Source organism: Podarcis vaucheri (genome assembly GCF_965113315.1).
Source record: "Podarcis vaucheri genome assembly, chromosome: 8".
Taxonomy (NCBI): domain Eukaryota; kingdom Metazoa; phylum Chordata; class Lepidosauria; order Squamata; family Lacertidae; genus Podarcis; species Podarcis vaucheri.
In genome coordinates, this window is record NC_138766.1 from 21,161,235 (window position 1) to 21,186,273 (window position 25,039).

The 25,039-nt window shown below is 42.3% G+C and overlaps 1 protein-coding gene and 1 long non-coding RNA gene across 7 annotated transcripts in view; one reads left to right on the forward strand and one right to left on the reverse strand.

Moving 5' to 3' along the window:
* The window catches only part of LOC309538833, a 379,365-nt gene that overhangs the window by 251,533 nt on the left and 102,793 nt on the right, over positions 1-25,039 (forward strand). The gene's annotated exons all lie outside the window — the stretch shown is intronic.
* The window catches only part of CDH10 (cadherin 10), a 408,163-nt gene that overhangs the window by 131,572 nt on the left and 251,552 nt on the right, over positions 1-25,039 (reverse strand). For 2 of the 6 annotated variants that reach the window (XM_082234352.1, XM_082234347.1), the window contains exon 1: positions 5,941-6,310. The exons of 1 other annotated variant lie outside the window; for it this stretch is intronic. The gene's annotated coding sequence lies outside the window, so the exon portion shown is untranslated. Of the gene's footprint in view, positions 1-5,940; positions 6,311-6,738; positions 6,818-6,933; positions 7,169-8,945; positions 8,966-25,039 lie in introns of those variants that run through there. 3 more of the 6 variants (XM_082234350.1, XM_082234349.1, XM_082234348.1) reach the window with 3 other exon arrangements.

A 25,039-nucleotide genomic window follows, 5' to 3' on the forward strand; every position in this document is an offset into this window, starting at 1 on the left:
AGAATGGTTCCGCTGTCACTGGGTTCTGTTTGGTATTTTTTGTTGCAGATAAATAAGCTTACTTACAAAGTTCTAGGTTCCAGGTACCTCAGCTGACAATCATAACAATAAAAGAGTCTGAACCTGGTTAAAACCAGTATTTCAGGTCGAATAAGGAGCGTAGAAGCACAAATTGTAGACCGTCTAAAAACAAGTAAATTGCCATAGCTTCCTCCAAAAACTCCACCTCCATTTCCCTGCATTTTCCTAATCCTACAGTTTCTAGGAAGATCTAGGTTCAGAACTTTGGCAACTAAACATATCTGAAACTGATTAGAAGTATGTGAGGCAGTGTAAATGTATTGAATGGTTCAATAGGCCTTGATTTAAAAGATTTCTCAACAAAAATGGCTGTACTCCAAGCACACTTACTTGCAGGTAATACTGTTAGCAATGAATCGATTCCCCTTAATTGTGTTTAGGGCAGGCACACAATGAAAAACAGGATGGACTTCCATGGATTAGCAAATGTGCTAAAGGATAAGAAGCAAGAAATCAGCCTAATTCAGGGCCAAATTTAACAGCAAACAAAATACACCTATGGCCTTGATTTTTTTAGATGCTCAATAGTCTCTGAGGGAAAACGAATGGGTTCTCACCCAAAACAATCCCCTTTATTAAATAAAAGGTTGAGAGTATAGTGCAAAAAAAGCTATTGGTGGTTGGTTTTTCAAACCAGTTTCACAGCAGCATCAAAATAATCCAAGTTACTTTAGTGGGGAGGTCAGCTCTGATACCTTGGACCAGTCAAGCCAGAATTGAGACTTCTTAAGAAAGCAGATCTGATTGCTATAGGCATGTTGTAGTCAAAGGTTAGCATTTTAAGTCTCTTTGGACTTAATGGAAAACGTAAGCCTAAATTGAACTATCTACCAATGATATCAGTGGAACTTAAACATGCTTCATTTGGGTTTAACTGTGTGCCCTGTATCTTTCATTATTTTGAGGCAATAATTAGATACCACATGAGTGAGTTAGTCTGGAATGAGGGCCTCAGTTTGTAGAACAACAAGCATCTCCATATTAAAAAAAAAATGAAAAAAAGATTTCATACTTGGGAAGAAATAGTCTGCTGCACTGAGAAAGTACTGGGATAAAAAGTTTAGGGGTTATACTAGATAAGATAGTTGAAAAACACATCTGCTTCCAAAACATGTCAGTCATACACCTGGTCTTCTAACTTATTTGATAACACCACACCAGTTCCGATTTCCCCATCCGCATCTGCTATAAACAGTCAGTGAAGGAGTTAGGGAGCCGAGAAACATATAAGATCATGTGAAACCAACACAATTTATGGGTTGAGAGGTCTCAGTCTTAAGACTTCTTCTGCCCATCATTTCATTGGCCTGTTTAGTGAATTCATTCGTTGAAGGATGGGCTATATTTTGGAGATGCTTAAACTTGTGGTGGGAAACAAGTTCAACATCAAGTAACCCTGCAATTTCTTTACTATCTTATGTTCAAGTTATAAGGAATGCCTTTCAAATGGGAGGTAGAATTTGTGCAGGCCACAGAGAAGACCCTTGGAGTCCACAAATTGTGTACTTCTCACCAGTGGCAAAGTATATCTTATACACTTGGGAGCATGTGTGTGTATCTTGTATCTCTTCCTGAAAGTATTCAAGCACATTTCTAATTCTGAGATGAAAGCCGAGGTACAAATGGATATGACAGAGTGATAGGAAGAGTTTTCAAATGTGTTTTTGGGGAAGCCCATGTACATTGACATGCTGCATGTGGATGTATTTATTTTTGTTTTATCATGGGTGATATCCAACGGAATCGTCAATAACTTAAGTCTGTTGATTTCAGTTGGTCTTCAGTTGGACTAACACTATATATCACTCATATTTTTAGACCATCTTTTTCAACTGAAATTCCCAGGGTGCCACAGAATCAGAATACAGAATAGACAACCAACAAAAAGCACCATAAAATAATAATAATATAATAATAATTTATAACAATATACAGTTTATAATAATTTATTATTTATACCCCGCCCATCTGACTGGGTTTCCCCAGTCACGCTGGGTGGCTTCCAACAAAATATTAAAATACAAAAATAAAATAAATTAAAATATTAAAATGCAGTAATCCATCAAACATTAAAAGCTTCCCTAAACAGCCAACAGCAGCAGATTGCATAGTCACACGACAGCAGATGATGAGCCCTCAATGGCCAAGCAAAATAAACAGGTCTTCAACTGGTGAAATGTTATCAGAGGAGGGAGTCTACATGACTCCAATGAAGGGAATTCCACATTCAGGGAATCATGATCAGGAAGGCCCTACAAGATGGAACTCTTAGCATCATTAGCTTCAGTACTGTCTAAAGTTAACCTCTGACATCAAACCTAAGTGACTGCTCAGAGAATGCAGGGGAAATCGTCTTGCGAAGCAGCTCAAAAAACAAAAAACCCTTTCGTCTAGCGAGTTTTTTGTCTTGCGAGGCATTCGTCTTGCGAGGTACCACTGTATCCTGATGGATTGCTTTGAACATTATGTGGAAGTGAGAAAGCAAGAGGAAGATGTGCAAAGGGGCAAATCGTGCATCTCTCCCATGAGAGATGTGCCTGTGAAGCAAAGATAGCTTGCAGCAGATGTGTGACTCCCCTTTGAGATGTTGTCCCCAAAGCAAGGAAACTGGAAGGACTCACTTATGCTTCCTGCTTCAATGCTACCATGCGCCTTGTGGGAATTCTTTGTTCTCCAGTGTGTAGAGATCCACAATGGATTAAATCCTACATGTCATTTCTTTTGGGGCACCTGTAAAGTTTTCAGATCAGCCATAAAGAGTCCTTCACCTGATGGTTTCTTGTTCAAAATCTGGTCTTTCTGCAGCATTAACTAAGATGTGAACCAGTCTCCCTGTCGCCTATTAAATAAGAAAAACTCTGGTGCATCTACAGTGGAAATTTTATAGCTGAGATGTATGTTGCATAAGTTGTTCTCACTTCTGGATGTCTCTGTCTCTTCCCTCTGTTGCTTTCTCCAGGTCATCTGGGCCAACATTGGTGTTACATAGAAGCCAGAACTTGTGGAGGAGTCCAATGAGGAGAGTGGGCAGAATATTTCAACCACTGACAATGAATCAATTGGCAAATGGACAGTACTTAATACAATGATACAAGGCATGTCACTTTGTTAACACTTCCTCAAGCAGTCGTCCAACCCTTTACTGACCCTTGTGAGCTACTGCTGCAGCCTAGTGGCATTATATGGGATGATTTTTTTAAAAAAACAACAACACAAAAACAAAACATTTTTAATCAAAAATATCTAGGCAATAAGTCATCTGAGCAAGTATTGCAGAGGGGGAGAGAGAGAGAGAGACCCTCATCACCTATTTCCCTAAGATATCACACTGAGATCAGGAAATGACTTTCTGAGTGCTGGAAATGCTTACCATTTTCAAATTAACCCTCTCTGTCTTCAGCACTGAGTCCTTTAATGAGAAAGATGAAACAATGTAGTCTTTGTTTAACAGCCACATTCATTGCAGAGCTCCCTGGATTGCTTTTAACTTTAACAACAAATTACTTTGGACGATATAATACAAGAGAAATGATGCTCATCTAGGGACCATGGCACTATGTGTAGTGTTTCAATTTTTAAAAATTGCACTTCTGTTTTTGGCACACAAACCCTTTTGAAGCTATGTATTCCTGTACCGGGAAGATTCCTACATATTTTTGAAGTAACAAATGACTGCGACTCCAAATAAAAATCAATACACTGTCAAACATTGCTTAAGTATGCCCACACATAACATTCTGCATATCATGATAGCTACAAGGGAAAGGTTATGCCTTTAAGACTAGTCTGTTCCACCCAAAGTTGCCAACCTAAATTGGAGACAGACATGCCAATATAAAATGAGTGCAAAGCAAGAAGCAAGAGCTGTATTCTCCCCCATAGTTACCCCCCCAAAAAATCAATCATATGGTATGACAAACATAAAATGAAAACAGTGTAAGTGACGTCATTTGTTGTGACATTGAGCCTCTAATAAAATTAAATCCATCTATTTAAATGCCATATTGATACTCAGAACCAACTAAAATCTTAAAAGAGAGGCATTGCATTATGGAACGGTCACCCACACTCACTGAAACACATTGCACAGTAAATCAGATTCCTTCACCAGGGCAGGCTTGAAATTGAGGAGTTTGCAGAGCTAGAACCAGGTAATTTGATTATGTTCCTAAACACAGCATCTCTCTCCTCACCCAACCACACTGACAGCATGAATCTAGAGGAGTCTCTTCTCCTCAGAGTAGAGAACTTCTCTCACTCATTTTTTCCTCTCAGCCAGCTTTTACATCCACCTTTCCTTTCGCTCTCATGCAATTTCCCTTTGGAACAGTTAAAAAACAAAAAAACCAATCACAGCAGAGAAAGGTATTTCAGATGAAAGCATATTAGCATGCAGGGTGATATGCAAGAGTGCTGAGCAGCAGCTCTCAGGAACAAAACATTTCTGGAAGGAGATCATTTGGAAATTTGGTACTGAACCCTAAGCCAAAATTTGGCCAGATATGCATATGAAGCCAGCTGCCAGCTGCCACACACACAAAAATGAAGTAAATGCCTTCTCCTCCCTCCCTCCCGCAGAATCAAAATAATGCCCCTCCAAGCATCTTGGAAGTAATGGATATGCAGTTTTGAACAACACAGATGCTCCTCTCTCTCTCTCTCTCTCTCTCTCTCTCTCTCTCTCTCCTTTACCAGAGTGAAAGACGAGGACAAGAGGAAATGGCTCCATTTGTGTGCAAGCAAACAAAGATGATAGGTCAGGTTCCACTGGCTGCCGTTTGTCACAGACCGCACGTGCGGTCGGTGGCATCCTTTATGCTAAAAGCCCTGTTAGGTTTAGGTGGCTACATCTGGCACCGTGTCGCACGTTCGCTTGCTGCTAATTTTTGCAGCGCAGCCGTAAGAGCAGCTGACAATGCCACCAACGGTGACTTGTCAGGAGCACGGATGGGGACTTGCAGCATGCTGCATTAATTTAACACCACATCAAATATGGATTTTATTGCAGCAGCGACAGTAAAGACTCGCACAACTGCTGCCTGTATTCCCACATAATGTGTTCTCTCTCTCTCTCTCTCTCTCTCTCTCTCTCTCTCACACACACACACACACACACACACTGCTTTACTCTTTCTCAAGTACACAAAGCGCGATGGGTACACACGCTTAGCATTCTCTGCGTATCCTACAAGCCATCAAGACAGGCGCATAAGTTTAGCCCATGTGCATCAATCCATCCCCACTGTCTACAAGGAGTAGCCTGAAGCAGGATTCGCACTGTGTGTGTGTCACATTTCACAGTGAGATATTATTCAGAAGGAGGAGGAAAACTATGATAGTGTTATTGATGGAAAAAGAAAGCCATTATCCTCCGTGCAAGGATGCTGCAAGACCCGGCTTGTGCGTTTGCAACTGAAGCTCTGACCATGATAGTTACCCTTGTGAGAGATTAAGCTTTTCAAGTGCACACAGAATTTATCTCTCCCCTGGTTACCCTCCTACCAATTCCTTCACAACAGCAAAATGCCGGTGGGCTGTGTGTTGTAAGGAATTATATGTTACTCTGACTCTAGCTTGGCAGTTAATGAACCGGCTTTGCAAACTGCATAGCTCTGTCATTCTTGAGCAGGTAGAAACGCAGCCCAGCTAGAATTGCACAGATACATATATACGGTATATGTGCAATTCTACCTGGGCTGCATATATATATACACAAACATAACATCTCTCTTACGACCATCATGCAATCCTGGAGAAAGTTACATCTTTCAGATCTCTACTGTTGTCACAATAAACCACACTGCTGTTAACAAACTCTCTCACACACATAATGAAAGCTAGACGCAAGAGCGTTCCTACCTTTCTGCCGCGAATGAAGTGGCGTCCAACAACCTATGCAAAGCCGTGGGATAATTGCAATAGCTTCCTTCCTCTTTGTTTTAGTGGTTTTCTCCTATTTCTCTCTTCCCCCCGCAAGACTGATCCTACTTGAATTTAATTCAGGCTTATTCTCCGAGCATCACTTAACTCTGGACAGCAGGGAAAGGAGGGGCGAGGGGGGGAGCATTAGCTCTCGCTCTCTCCCTCTCCTCTCTGACTGGTTTTCATTCAGAGCGCCTGATTAAAAAAAAAAAAGGAAAAAAGCCACCACACAGGAAGAGAGAGAGAGAGAGAGAGAGAGAGAGAGAGAGAGAGAGAGAGAGGTTCTGATGATAGAGGCGAAGCACTTGCCATGGGAAGGTTACACAGACTGGAAGGAAGAGAAGGCTTTTCCAGGCTCACAGTGATTTGCAAGTGAATGTGGTGGGAGGGGAAGAAAGAAAGGAGGGCTTTCTATGGAAGACTCCCTCCTCCTGCTCCTGACAGAATGGCACTCTTCTGCTTCAAGTCCAAGGTAATCAGTTCATCTATTCCGCTTGCTGTAATAATACACAATCACAGCACCGCCACTCCTGGGCTTTTCTTGGTGGTTTGTTTTTAAAACCCCCTCACCCCACACTTCCTCGTTAGATATCTAATTTTCCTCCCTCCTCACCGAGAGAGAGAGAGACTGCGGCACTTGTCATGTCAAATCCAACAGACACCCCCCCCCACCTCTCAAATTAAATTACAGCCCTCTCAGAGATTATATCGAAGAAATTGGTGTTTCCAATTCACACACACTCTTCAACTGCCTGGTCCGGGAGAGACGGGGTTTATCTGCTGCTCATCCTCAGCTATGTTACGATGAGTTTGCTCCCCCCCCCCCCGTTATTGCAAGAAAGGAGTTGTACTGGACGCCTTTCTGGCAACCTCTGCCCCTCCAAAAAAAAAAACCCTACACACCAAACAACAAACTTGAGTTATTCCGACCTCTTTGGGGTCCAGCGTTTTTTTGTTCCAGCTGATCTCTGGTATCACATTGTGCTGGTAACGTTTACTGGGATCGCCGCCCTGTAGCTTTCCATTCTGCGGATGTAATCCTTTGCGCAGATTAAATCTGTAACAGTTGATGCTCCCTAATGCAACAAATTGGACTCAGCACAATCCCTTCTTGGATCCCACTGAACCCAAACCTTCAGCAGTGGGAGAGAGAGAGAGAGAGAATTGCAGAGACTCCACGGCACTTTGGGGGCAGATGCTGCAAACACTCCCCTAAGCCTAAGCCAAAGGATGTCAGTGTTGCTCCATCCACTCTGTGCCATGAGGAATTATTTTTTATTTTTTATTTTAAAAAAACCCTCTTTAAAATATGAGAATTGGTTCAAGTGTCCACTTACGATGGAGGGAATTTTCCAAACAATAAGGTAGGCTGTGAAGTACTGCTGTATTTTGCTCCACACCACCACATAATTTAAATTGGCTACAGACATATTTAATAATTTAATTTGTTGGTGTATGTGTTATATTTCAGATCCTGTCGGTGAGAGCTCACAGTAATATCTAAATGGCCCACAAAAAAAGGAAACAACGCCTATTAAATAATAAGCCTCAACAAAGAGAGTAGACTTGCCAGAATAATAAACAAACATATCCCTAGAGGCCCTCTGAATGAATGAATGAACAAGGATCAATTCTGCCCTTTATCCTGTAAGTCAAAAGAGAACAGATCCGAGATTACTTGTCACATGGGGCACAAGTAACCTATAGAATAGCGATTAGCAGCTGGAAGTCCCTAGATCAGTACCCATCAGGAACTGGGAGTCATAGCAAAGGCAATAATAGGATCTCCAAGAATCACAACTGTCGCAATAGGACTATCTCAAAAAGCTACATTTGGAGGTCAGTTTGCTATCTTGGTTTTGAACATCTCCATCCAATTGTCAAAGTGGCCTTCTAATTGCTGGCCAGAGGACAGCTGGCCTGTGCCACAATATGCATTTCTTGTCCTCCCAGGCTGAAGTGCCTGAAAAGTAAGAACACATTCTGTCATTGCAATTTTATAGAATTTTATATAAGGTGAGGCGGCACTGGTTTGCGCTGTTCTGAGGTGAGGTAGAGACATCACCCTTGTCAAAGTTATACCTGTCTGAAGGACTGCGGAAACACCACAAGCAAAATGCTGTATTTGTCAGAAGATGCTAGCCATAGTTGATGCCTGACAAATAGATGGCAAGGAAGAAGCAACAAAATAGTCAGGTAAGGCTGAAATCCACACACTTACCCGGGAGTAAATGCCATGGAATTTACTGAAACTTCTGTCTAAAAGTAAACACTGTAAAGGATCTGAGTCTGGGAAACCCACTGTGTGTATATCAAAGAGTTTGGGGCTGAAATCCCCCCCAACTTACTCAGAAGTAACTATAATTTAACATAGTGATACTTACCTCTGAGTTGTATATTGTACTTTAGGATTTGGAGTAGGCAGACTTGAGTTCAAATTCAACCACACAACACAACGGGGTGGTCTTAGACAAGCTACTATCTCACAGCCCAACCAGCACACCGGAGACAGGGTGACATTTGTGCGACTATAACATTGAAAAAGTCTCTGCCCTAAGCTTTACTGAGGAAAGGCAGGGAAATTTGCTTGCAACTGATAAGCAAAGCTTGCCTGTAAAGCTATTCACCATGAGAAGCAAGCTACAAACACATAAATGCTACAACTGAAGTGTCATGAATTGGTATACTTCAAATAGTTCAACTGAAGGAGGAAAAATATCTGAGGGAACTGGGGGCGGGGGGGATACATCACATCAAAACACAGTTCCTACTTATTACGTCGTGCTGGCTCCACACCCTACAACAGACACCTCAAAATCTTGGTCTTTCCTTAAAAAAAGCAAGGCAAAAATTGCAACCACTTTTCCTTAAGGACACACAGCCACTTGCCATACTCTCTCTGTTTCCTTTAACTCCAAGTTGCATCAGTCACAGAGACATACCTGAGCAGTCCACCTCCTCAAATCGTTTCCCTCCATTTACCCGAAGCTCGGAATGAAACAGTCATGACAGACAGAGTCAGCCATGTGAAGTCCTGCAGAAACTACAGGCGTTTCCACCAAAGTCTATTCTGCTTCTGTTTCATAAAGGCACCAGACCTGCACACTTTCTCTCCGTTGCATGAGGTCAAAGCAGCCTCTTCAAGCAACAGCTACCGCAGCTCAGGACTGGGAGTTAGCGAGCGCTGAATTTAGGAAATATGGCACACCTGCAACAGAAAAAGGATCAAGGATGAGAGCTGCTAGGGCAATTCTGGTCCCCTGGGAGATACTGCCTGACCCCTCAGTTGCCAGCGCAGGCAAAGAAACTGGATGAGCTACAGTCATGACAATGAACATTTCTGCCATAATTTGTGATATATCTGTTTGTGACGTATATGTAACAGTGAATGCCCTGGATATGGTGAATGCTAAGACTCATATATGAATGTTGATGCCCCAGGATATCTTGAAAAATTGTCACAGCCCTAATTCCCCCCTCCCTTTCAGACATGCCGGTGAATGTCAGTAGGTAGCATGGAGCAAATGCTAAATGTTAGCTATCAACATTTACTAGTATGTCTGATAAGGGGGGCAAATTAGGGCTTTGCTGCATTTATTTTATTTTTTAAAAAAATATACTCCTCCTTTCCTCCAGTGAACTCAAGGTGCTATGCATGAATCATCCCTCACCTCAAAGCTTTTCGTGGGCATTTTGACATGCTGTGAAAACGACCCCTTTTGGTGTGTGGGGTTTTTTTGTTTTTTGTTTTTTTTGAGGGGTGATTTTACGAAAATGTGGCAGATGTCTTTAGTCCCAAGGTAACTGTCTCAAAAAAAGCCCCACCCCACATTTTAACAGTGTCCTTCCTTGCAATTCTTTTCCTTTTACTAATTCCACACACCACCTCCTTGTTTCTTCTCATTGTGATCCCAGCTAGTGTGTTCCTTGTGATGTCATAAAACCATGAAGCAACTCATGCTGGATTATGTGTCAACATTACTGAGGGCAAAAAAGCCAGTCCTATTCCATAATAATAATAATAATAATAATACCCCACCCATCTGGTTGGATTTCCCCAGCAACTCTGGGTGGCTCCCACTGAATATTAAAAACACAATAAAACATCAGACATGTCTCTGCTGTTAATACCTGCATTTCCACAAGGTGGGATCATAACAAAGTAGCCTGAAGGTGACGAGTTATAAATAATAATAATAATAATAATAATAATAATAATAATTTATTATTGTACCCCGCCCATCTGGCTGGGTTTCCCCAGCCACTCTGGGCGGCTTCCAACAAAGATTAAAAATACATTAAAATGTCACACATTAAAAACTTCCCTGAACAGGGCTGCCTTCAGAATGTCTTCTAAATGTCAGGTTGTTGTTTATCTCTTTGACATCTGGTGGGAGAGCGTTCCACAGGGTGGGTGCCACTACCAAGAAGGCCCTCTGCCTGGTTCCCTGTCACCTCACTTCTCATAGGGAGGGAACCACCAGAAGGCCCTCGGAGCTGGACCTCAGTGTCTGGGCAGAACGATGGGGTGGAGATGCTCCTTATTAGAAGGGGAGGAAACACTGTTGCCAAGGCAATTACAGCGCTCTGAAAAGATAGAAAACATTAGCGCAATCCTAGGGTTGCCATGTATCCTCTTTTTCCAGGACACGTCCTCTTCTTCAGGGCTAAAATTTCTGTCTGGGTGGATTTTTAAAATTTGCCAAAATGCCTTTGGCTAAGCTTTCTGGATGAGACCAAGACATAACTGGTGGTTGAAGACTTGCTTTCCTCTTCTCTTCTCCTGCCCCCCTCAGCAATATATCACATATTCTATAGCCTACATATAGTAGGGACATTTAAAATGAGAGTCGTCATAGTGCCCTCTTTTTTCATCTTCAAAATATGGCAGCCCTAGCCCAATCAGCTTTTGGGATAGAGGATGGCTGCCATGTTTGGGGCACCCCATCCACTATGCTCAAAAAGATGGTTCATAAAAGTACCCATTCCATAACTGCAGATCAAAACTTTCCTAAACAGGGGAATGAATGTTCAAGCCTTACATTTACACATTTACATCACTGGGTTGCAACAGCCAATAGCTCTCCAGGTGTTATATTATTAAATATAATATAATATCTCCCCACTTGGTGCTTAATTTAATTAATATTAATATAATGTTGTAACTAAGGTCCAAAACCCACCTGGAAGCTTTCCTGCATCCTAACTGATCCCTGAAGGCAGCGGTGAAAGAAAAACACTCTGCGTATGTTCAAAGACACCGTTTTCCCTAAAATAATTCAACATTTGTCCATGGATGAACCTTGGCATTGAAAAATTAGCTAAACTTTGATCAGGCATTCTCAGCCTTGGTTTAAAATGAGAAATGGCTAAGAGGGGCAGTAATATCCTTGCAGTAATGAGTTTTTGTGTGTGTGGAACGTGACATTTTAAAATATTCTCATTTTATGTCAAATGAACATAAAATGGGTATTTTTGTTTGATAAAGGATCACGATCAGGAATATCCATTATGTTTCCAGAGGTGGGGGCAGGGGGCCTGAATCAATAGTTTGACATTCACCTCAAGCTCAAAAGCACATTGAGCGAGAAAGGACGCATATATGAACTAAATATCTGGTATTTTGTCTTCAAAGTAGTTCTCATGTCTCCAGGCTCACCCATTGGCAGTCATCAAAGCGTGTGCTGCCCCAGCAGTGTGGAATTTTTTCAAGGTCCATAAATTTAAAGGACAAGTTGGAGCCAAATATTGCTGTGATTTGGGCACATTGAGATGTTAACTACTGTTGCATGCCACCCCAGTCTCTGATCAAAGACACACCAATCTCCAAGCGGCATGAGATTCCAGGCACTTACTGAGGGCTTGTGTCTCCTTTTGGAAATGAGGCACAGTTGAGACTGTGGTGTCTTTAGGACATAAGGTTTGTTAAAACATAAAGGTAAGGTAAAAGTTGATGGACCTCTGGACAGTTAAGTTCGACAATGGGGTTGTGGCACTCATCTCACTTTCAGGCCAAGGGAGCCGGCGTTTGTTCACAGACAGCTTTCCTGGTGATGTGGCCAGCAGGACTAAACCACTTCTGGCACAACAGAACACCGTGACGAGTGCCAGAGCGCACAGAAATGCTGTTTACCTTCCCACCGCAGTGGTACCTATTTATCTACTTGCACTGGCATGCTTTTGAACTTCTTGGTTTGGCAGGAGCTGGGACAAAGCAATGGGCGCTCACCCCACCGTGCGGATTCAAACCGCCAACCTTCTGACTGGCAAGCCCAAGAGGCTCAGTGGTTTAAACCTGCAATGGAGGGGTTCACACCCCCAAAATGTCTTGCTTCTCCCTCTCTTCAGCTCACTGTTTTGCTTCTAGGTCACATCCTTGCGAAATCTGCTCTAAAACACTCAGGTTTTTTCTAAGAGTTGAAGGAATTTGACATCAGGCCTGGATCCCCCATTCCTTTGTTATCTTAATGACCCATCACCCACATGATCACCACAACAGGCAGCTAGCTAGCCTGGCTTGATTAACATTTAACACTTGTTGAACCCAGTGATAAGAATGGCCTGGCATCCACAAACTCGTAACAGTACTATTTTAATCCTTTTCAAGGCTGAAAAGCTTGATAGTTCCCATTTATGTATTTTTATTCATATGGTACGAGAAATGAATTTTCAGAATTTTTAAAACGCAGATGAGGACATTTTATAGATGATCGTGGTAGGGAGAGGGGAAGAGGATGTTCCTATTTTACTAAGAGAAATGTTGGAGGGTATGAAGTCATGTGACCTCTGAGCCAAGGCAATAAGTAACTATACAACCTTTAGAAGACACCTGAAGTTAACCCTGTATAGGGAAACTTTTTAACGTTTAGTATTTTATTATGTTTTTTATATATGTTGGAAGCCGCCCAGAATGGCTGGGACAACCCAGTCAGATGGGTGAGGTATAATAATAATAATAATAATAATAATAATAATAATAATGGAATAGGGCATCCCTATTTTCATCGGAGAAAAGTTGGAGGGTATGAAATCCCCCCTTCTGGAACTCTGTGAGGGGAAGAGAAAAGTTAAAGAGAAATGGCAGCGGAGAGTGAAATTATTTAGTATCCCATCACCTTATTTTCTGCTGAAAATCACCTAGTTTCCCCCTCTGTTTGGCCCCATCAGTTTCATTTGTTGGTAGGTCAGTGTGCTGTGGGTGGGTGTTAGGTTATTTATGTCTCATTTCAATACTGGACTACTGTAAATGACTTTCATTGTATAAAAACGCCATCGCTTGATTGAGCATTTTGAATATCAGGGACACAGTGTTGTTCTCCCAAGTTTTTTCAGCCTTTCCTTAACTCCAGCAATGACAGTGGCATTTGAAAATAGCAAAGCCAGTTTGCACAACCTGTTTACTCGATCCTTTCCTAACGTAAATAAATTACCCCCATTCCAAGTGTCAGCGTAGCATTTTTCAGAGGGAAGATTTAATCAAAAGTGTATTTTAGTTGGCACGGCTGTAAATTTTAGCGCATTGCTTCAGTAGTGTTGCGAATGCATCTCTTCCTGAAGAGATGACAGGTAGTAACACTGCCATCCCATTATGCTGAAATAAGCATATATGTGCATATGCAATTGCACGGAAATGAACAAACGAGCAAGCCCTCCTCCTCTGATAAGGTTAATCTGTGTTTTCCCAGATACATTGTCTAAACTTTGCACTTGCCAAAATGTGATGGCTTAAACGATAGAAAACGACAGCTAACTAGCTCCAGTCCCATCGCTCACACGAGGAAGAAGCAGAACTTGTGCAGCGAAGCGTTTGTCATCAAAACAGCATCACAAACATTTTTCATTTTTTAAAAAAATGTAGCGTGTAAAATTAGGGCGGGTGCAGCTACTATACTATATAATTAAGAAAAGGGATGGGGAAGAGAGACCAGTTACTTATATGAAAGTAGTTCTTTGGCTGGCCATCTGTACAGTCACACATATGGACTGGCACCTGTGCAGAGCAGCATCTTAGAAACTTTGCCCCATAGATATTTTTGGTCTACAACTCCCATCACTCCTGACATTTGGCCGTGTTGGCAGGGTCTGTTGAAAGCAGGAGTCCAACAAAATCTGGAGGCCCATGCATTTATTTCATTTGTATTGTGCCTTCCATCCAAAGATTCCAGAGAGGTTCACAACATAAAAATGAAAACACAATCATATGTGGTGGACTTCTAAAAGGGTAAAAGAGTACAGCGGTACCTCAGATTACATACGCTTCAGGTTACATACGCTTCAGGTTACAGACTCCGCTAACCCAGAAATAGTGCTTGAGGTTAAGAACTTTGCTTCAGGATGAGAACAGAAATTGTGCTCTAGTGGCACGGCGGCAGCAGGAGGCCCCATTAGCTAAAGTGGTGCTTCAGGTTAAGAACAGTTTCAGATTAAGTCCGGACGTCCGGAACAAATTAAGTACTTAACCTGAGGTACCACTGTATTGGGAAATGATCCATAATTAATTGAAAAAAATGTTGGGAAGTACTCCCCCCCCCAAAAAAAAAACAACAACAAACAACCAGAGTCCTTTCTGTTGGGGACAATTCAGACTGAAATTCCCAGGTGGCAAAAAAGGTTATTTATGTAATCCATTACTGCGGCCCATGTTTTGTTAGCTCCCAAATGGAAAACCAGCGAGGTCCCAACCAAATGGCAACTTAAGAATGGCAACTTCAGTTGACAGAATATGCGCAGCTTGCAGGACTTAACATATAGAATACAAAAACGAGAAGAACATGCATTTAGAGAAGATCGGAAAACGTTTATTGAATATATGGGAAATAATTGTGTACAGCTGAAAACACTGGCAGCATTAAGATAAATTCAACAGTGTTATTAAGTTTTGATGGATGCAGTAATGGAATACTGAATGGTATAGGGTGTTGTTGTTGTTTTTTTTTGTAAAATAGGCAGGGATTTATGTTATGTAAAATGAACCATGGAAAGAGAAGAAGGGAAGTCATTGATATCTTAAGGTTGGTTAAATGAATATTCTGAAGTGTAAAACAGAAAATTCAATAAAAATTATAAACAAAAAAAAATGAAAACACAAAATACATAATACATAATAAAACAAAAGTGAAAACGAAAAAAAACCAATAACCCCTCTCCCATAGATACATTTAAAAGGTCATAGAATCATAGAATCATAGAGTTGGAAGAGACCACAAGGGCCATCGAGTCCAACCCCCTGCCAAGCAGGAAACACCATCAGAGCACTCCTGACATATGGCTGTCAAGCCTCTGCTTAAAGACCTCCAAAGTAGGAGACTCCACCACACTCCTTGGCAGCAAATTCCACTGTCGAACAGCTCTTACTGTCAGGAAGTTCTTCCTAATGTTTAGGTGGAATCTTCTTTCTTGTAGTTTGGATCCATTGCTCCGTGTCCGCTTCTCTGGAGCAGCAGAAAACAACCTTTCTCCCTCCTCCATGTGACATCCCTTTATATATTTGAACATGGCTATCATATCACCCCTTAACCTCCTCTTCTCCAGGCTAAACATGCCCAGCTCCCTTAGCCGTTCCTCATAAGGCATCGTTTCCAGGCCTTTGACCATTTTGGTTGCCCTCCTCTGGACACGTTCCAGTTTGTCAGTGTCCTTCTTGAATTGTGGTGCCCAGAACTGGACACAGTGATAGAATGTTAACCAGTCCAAGGCCTAGTTGAAGAGAAACAATTTCGCCTGGTGCTGAAAGATATGTCATGAAGGTGCCAGACGAGCCTCCCTGGGGGAGAGCATTCTGCAATCAGGGATCCACCACAGAAAAGGCCCATTCCTGCATTGCTACTCTCCAGACCTCTTGTGGATAGATTTCCCCTTTCCTCCCATAGATACCCCATCTGTGTCCTTGAGCTTGAAATATTTTGCAGCCCCTGTTCTAGAGCAGGAACCCCCTCCCCCATGTCACTGCATATCTCGATGTCATGACCAAAACATTCTCCCCAGTTGCTTGGAGAATGCCACAAACTCAAGACAAAGGCCCATGGGGTGGGAGTGGGGAGAATGGGTTGCACAGAAGTCTGCTGGAAGTCTGCTAAGAAGTCTGCTGGAGGAGACTCTTGAGAGTCCCATGGACTGCAAGAAGATCAAATGTATCCATTCTTAAGGAAATCAGCCCTGAGTGCTCACTGGAAGGACAGATTGTGAAGCTGAGGCTCCAATGCTTTGGCCACTTCATGAGAAGAGAAGACTCCCCGGAAAAGACCCTGATGTTGGGAAAGATGGAGGGCACAAGGAGAAGGGGATGACAGAGGACAAGATGGCTGGACAGTGTTCTCGAAGCTACAAACATGAGTCTGACCAAACTGTGGGAGGCAGTGGAAGACAGGAGTGCCTGGCGTGCTCTGGTCCATGGGGTCACGAAGAGTCGGACACGTCTAAACGACTAAACAACAACAACATAGCTGTCGTTCTTCTTAATGGGTTTTGAGCAGTCGCATATATGAGAGATTAAGAAGCTGACCAACTTGGAAGTGGGTGCCCTCAGGTCACCCAAGGTCCTATGACAAACATGGCATCCATGAGACATTGGATTCTCTGGAGGTGTATTTTCTCAGCCTATTACAGCAGCATTAGGGTTGGTTTGGACAGACAAAGATGTCAGCTCAAAGGTGTTTAATTCCCATAATCCGAGAGGCATGTGGTTTTTAGCCGATACTGTCTTGCTTGTTGGAGAAAAATCAAGCAGTTCAGGTAGAGAGTTGATGCTATGAATCCAGGTGGCGTACAACACTGAGAATTTCCTTCAGGTGCAGGGAATTCTCTACTCAAGTATGGCACCTTGCAAAGGAACAGAAGACACTTTTTCTTCCTTTTTTAAAAAAAATAAAAATAAAAATGGAGGAAATATCAACAAAGGGCAGTGGAAACTGAGGAAAAATACTCATGAAACTTAGCCCACCCATTCCCCCCTTCCTCTCCCCCTTTTTGGTTGAAGGTGAAAACTGAGGCAAAATATACCAGAAGTGGAAGGAGGCAAATGAGTGCCACAGAGTGTTTTGTATTGTGCAGGAAATGAAAAAAGAAACTGAGAAGTGTGTCCTGGCCCTGCTCTTGACTCATGCCATGTCGAAAGAGCTCCTCCATTTGAGGACAGGGACTGCAAGCTCTTACAAACTCCAGAAATGCTGCTCTACTGCAGGCACAGATACCATAATTCTGACTGCACAAAGCCCACAAAAAGTGCCTGTGAGAACATTTTACAGAATTATAACTGCTGCTCAACAAGAGTAGGAGGAATACATTTACATAGTCATGTTTCTACTCTGTGGTGGCGACAAGTGATTTCATCTCCAGGGATTCTTGACTAGTGGGTGGTTCCCCCAAGGGCAAGGGCAACTAACTCACCACCAGATCCTGAAGAAAAAATGACACCCCAAGGTGCTGCCCCTTTCGCAACCCCCCACGAATTTACATCTGCCTGTCTGTGAGCTGAAGATGGTGAACTCCACTATTATGAAACAGTGACACCTTTTGTCTTGCTCCTTGCCATAATGATAGGCCCTGATACAACAGTCAAAGCTAAATCACAACAGCATGTGTGGTGTTCTTGAATATATATATATATATTCCTGTGGATGGTGTCAGGTGATTCTGACTCATCATTAGCAGAGCTTGTAATGCTCATGCTGATCTCAGTCTGACTGAGAAGGTGTTGGCACTCTGATGATACTGCAGAAAGTCACCCAATGGTGGAGAACACTGTTGTGTGAAACCACCCACAACAGGCCGTGCCTCAGGACCTTGCTGAAATGCAATGAATCATTTTATCCATTCCAAAATCAAAACACAAGAAGGAGCTGTGACGTTTGTTCAAAACGTTTGTGTGTGCGTGTGTCTTCATATACACTTTTGTTCTGCTGCAGTTTAGAATCGTCATGAGCTCCAGCATGATGACAGAACAGCAGGCAGGTGAGCCAGCGAGAAACATGAGTGTCAGGCACCCCGGGTGAGCTGTTTAATGGATGCAGAGAGGCACTTCAGAGGGAAGTTTGGCAAACTTCTCTCTGAAGCACCTCCAACTCGCCTCAAGAAGAAGAAGAAGAAGAGTTTGGATTTGATATCCCGCCTTTCACTCCCCTTCAGGAGTCTCAAAGCGGCTAACATTCTCCTTTCCCTTCCTCCCCCACAACAAACACTCTGTGAGGTGAGTGGGGCTGAGAGACTTCACAGAAGTGTGACTGGCCCAAGGTCACCCAGCAGCTGCATGTGGAGGAGCGGAGACACGAACCCGGTTTCCCAGATTACGTGACAACCGCTCTTAACCACTGCACCACACTGGCTCTCAACTGAGTGCATCATGTAGGGATAAAAGGTAAAGGACACCTGGATGGTTAAGTCCAATCAAAGGCGACTATGGGGTTGCGGCGCTCATCTTGCTTTCAGGCTGAGGGAGCCGGTGTTTGTCCACAGACAGCTTTCCGGGTCATGTGGCCAGCATGACTAAACCACCTCTGGTGCAACAGGACACCATGATGGAAGCCAGAGTGCATGGAAATACTGTTTACCTTCCTGCTGCAGCGGTACCTATTTATCTACTTGCACTGGTGTGCTTTTGAACTGCTAGGTTGGCAAGAGCTGGGACAGAGCAACAGGAGCTCACCTGGTTGCAGGGATTCAAACCACCAACCTTCCAATCGGCAAGCCCAAGAGGCTCAGTGGTTTAGACCAAAGTGCCACCTGCGTCCCTTGCCATGTAGGGATAGGCCAAGGTGGGTCAGGTGTAAATAGAGAAGTGGTTGTGCAGGTGCACAAAAAGTGGGCTTGGAAAAGGGATCAACAGGATTGCTGAGTGGATAAAGCAGGAGCCGCATGTTAAAATGAGAACTTTAATGTATACAACATGTTGGGTTTGAATTCATTGCATTTGGAATGCTGCAAAGAGAAGTGTACCTGAAGCAAGAGTTTCCACTTAAAGCAGAAGGCTGGCATTTTCCCATTTCAGAGAGCTAAACTACCTGATGACTTGTCTGCCAGAAACCCAAGTTGCAGCTCTCACAGCAGGAGAGGAAACTTGAGATGGCTGGCAGTAGTTGTTGCAGACAAGCTCTGCAATGTTGAACAAGCTCAGGAACTCTCTCTGGGACCAGAGAGAGGAACGTTGACTGAACTGCATAAAGAATAGAAAGGGCTGAAACACATTTCATGTTTGCAATGTGCTCCTTGTTTATTTTGTTCTTAACAATATTTAAATGTAGTTAATGTTAAAACTATTCTGCAGGAAAGCTTTAAAACTCATCATTGGGGTGGAAAGCTGATTTGTTTATACAGAAGGTCCAAATCAGGGATTCCACTGAACAACTCTAACACAGCAGTCCCATGTGTTCATGTGTATCATTAAACATTTACAATTCATAAATAAAAGTACAATTTAACAAACCACAATGAATCTGGAGCAGCCAGACAATTCTTGATGGCCTGGTGTCAAGAAGCAGCAAAAGCATGGGTGAATAAATATGTATTCAGGAGGTACTGAGAACCTGGAGGAATTGGTGCCTGACTTATTTCAGGGACAAGACTATCCCACAAATTAGGCACCATAACATAAAATATCTCCCCCACCCCCATGTTGTTGTTGTTGTAGTTGTAGTAATAAATTTTATTTATACCCCGCCCTCCCCAGCCAAGACCGGGCTCAGGGTGGCTAACACCAGGGATAAAAACAATTGATTAAAATACAACTTAGAAACAAGATTAAAATGCAACATTAAAATGCAGTCTCATTTCAATAGAAACTCAAATCAAAAACTTTTTGGGGATGAAAACGTCAAATCTTCACCAAGGCCAACTACCCAGACTGGTCCTACATGGGCCAGAAAAAAGCCAGGGAAGTCCCCAGTTAGGAATTCCATTGCAGAAGTAGAAAGGAAAAAGGAAAGAGGGGGAGGGGATCAAGTTGATTCCAAGCCAAAGGATGAGTCGAGGCAATTCTCTCATACACTTTCACAGGCTGTCCACTGCAGACATAACCTTTTTATTTCTTTTCCTTACTCCACGGAGCTTCGGATTACTGTGCCCATACTGTTTAGGGAAGTTTTTTAATGTTTAACGTTGTATTGTGCTTTTTAATATTTGGTTGGGAGCCGCCCAGAGTGACTGGGGAAACCCAGCCAGATGAACAGGATATAAATAGTAAATTATTCTTATTCTTATATCTGACCCTTGTAAACAATGTTCTGTGTTGTTAAATAATGGTTTGATTTCGTTGCCAGATGTCTTGAGGTTTTTAAGGAGAAATAGTAGAGTATTAATGTTTTAAAATAAAATAAATCAACATTATCTCTGTGGTTCCGATTGCAATCTCTCTCTTGCTTCCTCGTGGTCCTAATTTGACTCCAGTCCTGTCAGCACCCAATCACCTAAGTCTGCTGTTGGAGAACTTGGTGATGGCTTTGATGGCTATATGGAACCTCCAAGTTTAAATGTCTTATGATGCTGAACACAAGTTGCCAGGAAGCAATAGCTGGAGAGAGCTATTGACCTCCATACCTGCTTCTGTACTCCCTTGAGGGATTTGACTGGCCACTGTGGAAGACAGGATTGTGGCATTGACACATCTTTGATCTGATCCAGAGGTTTTTATGTTCTCACACATATGGTCCTCAGATGGATGAGGCTGCCACAAGCCTGAGGCATGTAGGACTCACGATACAAATTCTAGCTAAGTTAAGTATGTTTCCCAAAACAAAAAACCCCCACACATTTACTGAGATTCTTGGACTTTTAAAATAAGCATTTAGCATTGTTTAAAAAAGAAACTATTCAATCTGGAGCAATGAAATAAAACTATGTATCAGATACTTCTAAAGAATGAAAGCATATGAGAGGAAAATATATGCCAGTAGAAACAAATGTGTTTGTTTGTTTTGTTTTTTAATGACCTGATGCACAGATGTTGTATTGAGAGCAAACTGAATAAAAGCAACTGCTTGTGGCAAGGGCAGGTATAAAGGAAAATTGACCCAGAGCCCACACAATCCATAGGGCTCTCAATAGATTAAATGGAATTGTACCAGACACATGATCCATTACTTAAAATATAACCATCAGTCAATACATTTTCAAAGCCTTTGCCATGAATGTGCAGTTCAAATCCTATCACTTGCCAATGAGTAAGAATCATTTCAACTGGGATTTTTTCTTTTCTTTGTTGTACTTCCCACTATGTCAATTTCCTTATGCTCACTTTCTAACATTTCCAAACAAGGATATGAAAACATCTGAAAGAACAGCCGAAACACAAAGTTGAGCGTCCTTGGGATGACTCAGTCATTGGCAAATGATAAAAACCTGACAAAGAGAGGGAAAGAAACGCTGAGGAAGAAAACCAAAGCAATTGACAAAGGTCACCAGGCAGATGAATGACAACAATCCTATGGCCTAAATTATCCTAATGTCAAAGGGATGGGAACACCATCACCCCCAACAATCTGTTTTACCCTAAGATCCTGTCACCCTTATTAATCAATACCCACAGTACTGATTGCCGAAGAATTCATGCTTTTGAATTATGGTGCTGGAGGAGACTCTTGAGAGTCCCATGGACTGCAAGAAGATCAAACCTATCCATTCTTAAGGAAATCAGCCCTGAGTGCTCACTGGAAGGACAGATCCTGAAGCTGAGGCTCCAATACTTTGGCCACCTCATAAGAAGAGAAGACTCCATGATGTTGGGAAAGATGGAGGGCACAAGAAGGGGACGACAGAGGATGAGATGGTTGGACAGTGTTCTCGAAGCTACCAACATAAGTCTGACCAAACTGTGGGAGGCAGTGGAAGACAGGAGTGCCTGTCGTGCTCTGGTCCAGGGGGTCACGAAGAGTCGGACATGACTAAACGACTAAACAGCTAAACAACAACAAATCCAGAGAATTCACCTTTTGTTGTGGGGTGTGTGCCTGTGATAGTCACCCAGGACTCATCTACATTAGTCAAGAAACAGTGTTTTGAACGCATTATAAACATGCAACACCAGATGGTGCCAGAGAGCAAAAATAAATAAATCCCATAGTGTTTTTTTCCTTTTGTTATAATGATTAATTTCTGCCATTATTATTATTATTATTATTATTATTATTATTATTATTATTTCTATACTGCCCTATAGCCGAAGGTCTCAGGGCAGTTCCTTATTTATAGCATTTTTTCCTGTGTGTAGATCCAGTCCTTCACTTTGCTTACGAAAGAACACAAGATTCACACAACCGTTGAATCACTGGGTTGAGGGCATGAGCACAAAACACCCAACAAGGTCTACATGCGTACATGGATTCCCCTATATGCAAGCATTTCCAAGTCTTGAGCTCAGAATCATGGCATGCCATAAAAGAAGTTATATTTAGTGCTTAAAAGTTTTCATGCATATTTTCCAACCGTTCTCCATCAACTAATGTGTGTGTGGTGTGTGTGGAGGGAGAAATTTCATTAAAAATTATTGAACATAAGAAGTTTGGTAAATTGTCAGCTTGAAGGAGGAAGACATTGAAAGAGACTTGCTTAGCCAATGAGGGTACATCTTTGTGGATTAATGTATATGGAGGGCAGCATATAACAAGTGTAGCTTTCTTGCCATGTATACCTAAGTTTTTGCTTTCCTCAGTTTTCCCTCAAACCTGGACATTTCTGGAGTTAAGAGATAAGGGGCATAATCAAAATTAATAGAAAGGCTGAACTCAGTAACAATCTGGTTACTCATGAGACACCAGAACGTATATTCTTCCCATGATGCATTAGCCATCTTGATACAACCCATGGTCACACACAAAAATAATTGATGGGATACATGACATAGGGTTGCAATATGTCCAGAATTTCCTGGACATATCTGGAATACTGCAGTTGGCAGCAGTGTCTGGGCAGAAATCAGTAATAATGTCTGGGAAAATCTGGACATATGGCAGCCCGTGATGGCAGTGTCATTTTTGCTGATTTGCCAAAAAATTCATTATTATTTTTTACTACGACAGCCCTACATGACAACGCCATCATTCCCTTATAACAGTTTCAAATCCTGTCAACGCTAATTTCATTTCTTTCTTTCTTATACCAACATATTTCTCCCGAATTACTGTATTTTTTTTTCTTTATTCTGTCTGAAAACAGATGATCATTTACCAAGTGGTAATTTATCATGTTATCATGTCATCAGTTTGGTAAGCTGGTTGTCTTCTGCATTGTCCTGACAAGTGATCTGCAGAATATTATCATGATTCTGCACCTGATTGGAAATTTGGGGAAACAGGAGGCTGGTGAAATTATTTTTACCACTTAGGAGAACAAAAGAAATAGCCAATTTGCCATGTCGGTCTGCGAACTAACTGGCAAGTAACGATATCTGATGAATAGGAGTCTACATTCAGCCACTGTGAGTCACTGAAGTGACTCACAAAATGATATCCTTACAGTGATTTAGAAGACTCAGAAGCATAATTTCTCATTTTAACGACAAGTAATTGAGAACTGAAAAAATCAGCCCACAGATGTAAGTGCAAGGAGATGAGATGGGGTTTTTTTTGGGGGGGGGATTTATTAAAAACGGAGAAAATGCTTTGAGGAAGGGGTTTTCCGAACAAATGGTATTTACATTTTATGAAAGCAAGCAAGAAAGAAAGAAAGGGAGGAGGAGGAGGAGGGGAAGAAGAAGAAGAAGAAGAAGAAGAAGAAGAAGAAGAAGAAGAAGAAGAAGAAGAAGAAGGGGGGCCAGTAAAATGTCCAGGATGGAAGACATTTTTGCAAAAATTTGTACACAAAACCACTACAGGTGGTAAGATGTTGCAATCCACTCCAATCTCTGAATGGTGTAAGATTCCAGGGGTTCATGTTTCCTTTTGGAAATGAGGTATAGTGGAGATTGTGGTGTCTTCATAATATATGGCTTCTTTACACATATTTACAACCTGAGCCTATGATGGAGGTGTGCACAGCATCAACACCCCAAAGGGGTCTAGTTTCTCCCATACCCGCAGCCTTGGGTTCAAACAGACATCAAACACCTTGCTCTGCCTCCCTGGCTTTACTTCTAGGTCATATCCCTGCACACTCTGCCTTACACTCTGGCTTTTGACCTAATTATATACAAGATGGAGGAGGAGCCCCACCTATTTTCCATCCAGTCAATAGCCCCCTTCCTTTGTTCTCAGAATGGCCCATCTTCCAGGTGATTACCTTATTCAGAAGCTGGTGTAGCTTACTGTATTTTTCACTCTATAGGATGCCCATAGGAGGGGGAGAACGGGGGGGGGGGAATTCTCCCCCTCTCTGCTCAGCGCTCCTTCAGTGAAGCAGCAGGAGAAATGGAGCCCTTCCATTTCTCCTCCCGCTTTGCTGAAGGGGCGCTGCTCAGAGAGGGAAAACTGTGCAGTGCCTCTCCAGTGAAGCGAAGCATGGAGAGCAAGAGGGATCGGTGTGCACCGACCCCTCTCACTCTCCAGGCTTCAGGTGGCTATCCGCAAGCCTTCAGAGCGCAACGGGAACTCCTGCATGGAAATTTACATGGGAATTTATTATTATTATTATACCTTCATTAAATTTGTATACCACCCTTCATCTAAAGTTCTTGTTGCAGTTCACAGCAAAAAAATACAAGACAAACACACGAAATACATAAGGGAAACAAGAACCAAAACAAATCAAGTTAATACCCACAAACACATTTAAAGGGATATAGGATGTTAGGCCTGGCTAAAGAGAAATGTTTTTGCCAGGTGACTAAAGGGACATAAGGTACAGTATAAGAAGGTGTAGACTGAACCTCCCTGGGGGAAGCAAATGAGGAGCCGCTGCAGAAAAGGTCCATTTTTTGGACCACCCTCTCAACCTCTCACTGCAGAGGCATAAATAATGCTAGTACCTCCTGTTTTATTTCAGAACAAATGTTGAGTATATCTGAATAAATCCACGCACCGGAGACAAATCAGCATGAGAAACAGTCAAAGGGACAGATTGTATGGCAAAGGTGTGGAACCTGTAGACTCCACGCAACTCCCAATTGCCCCCACCA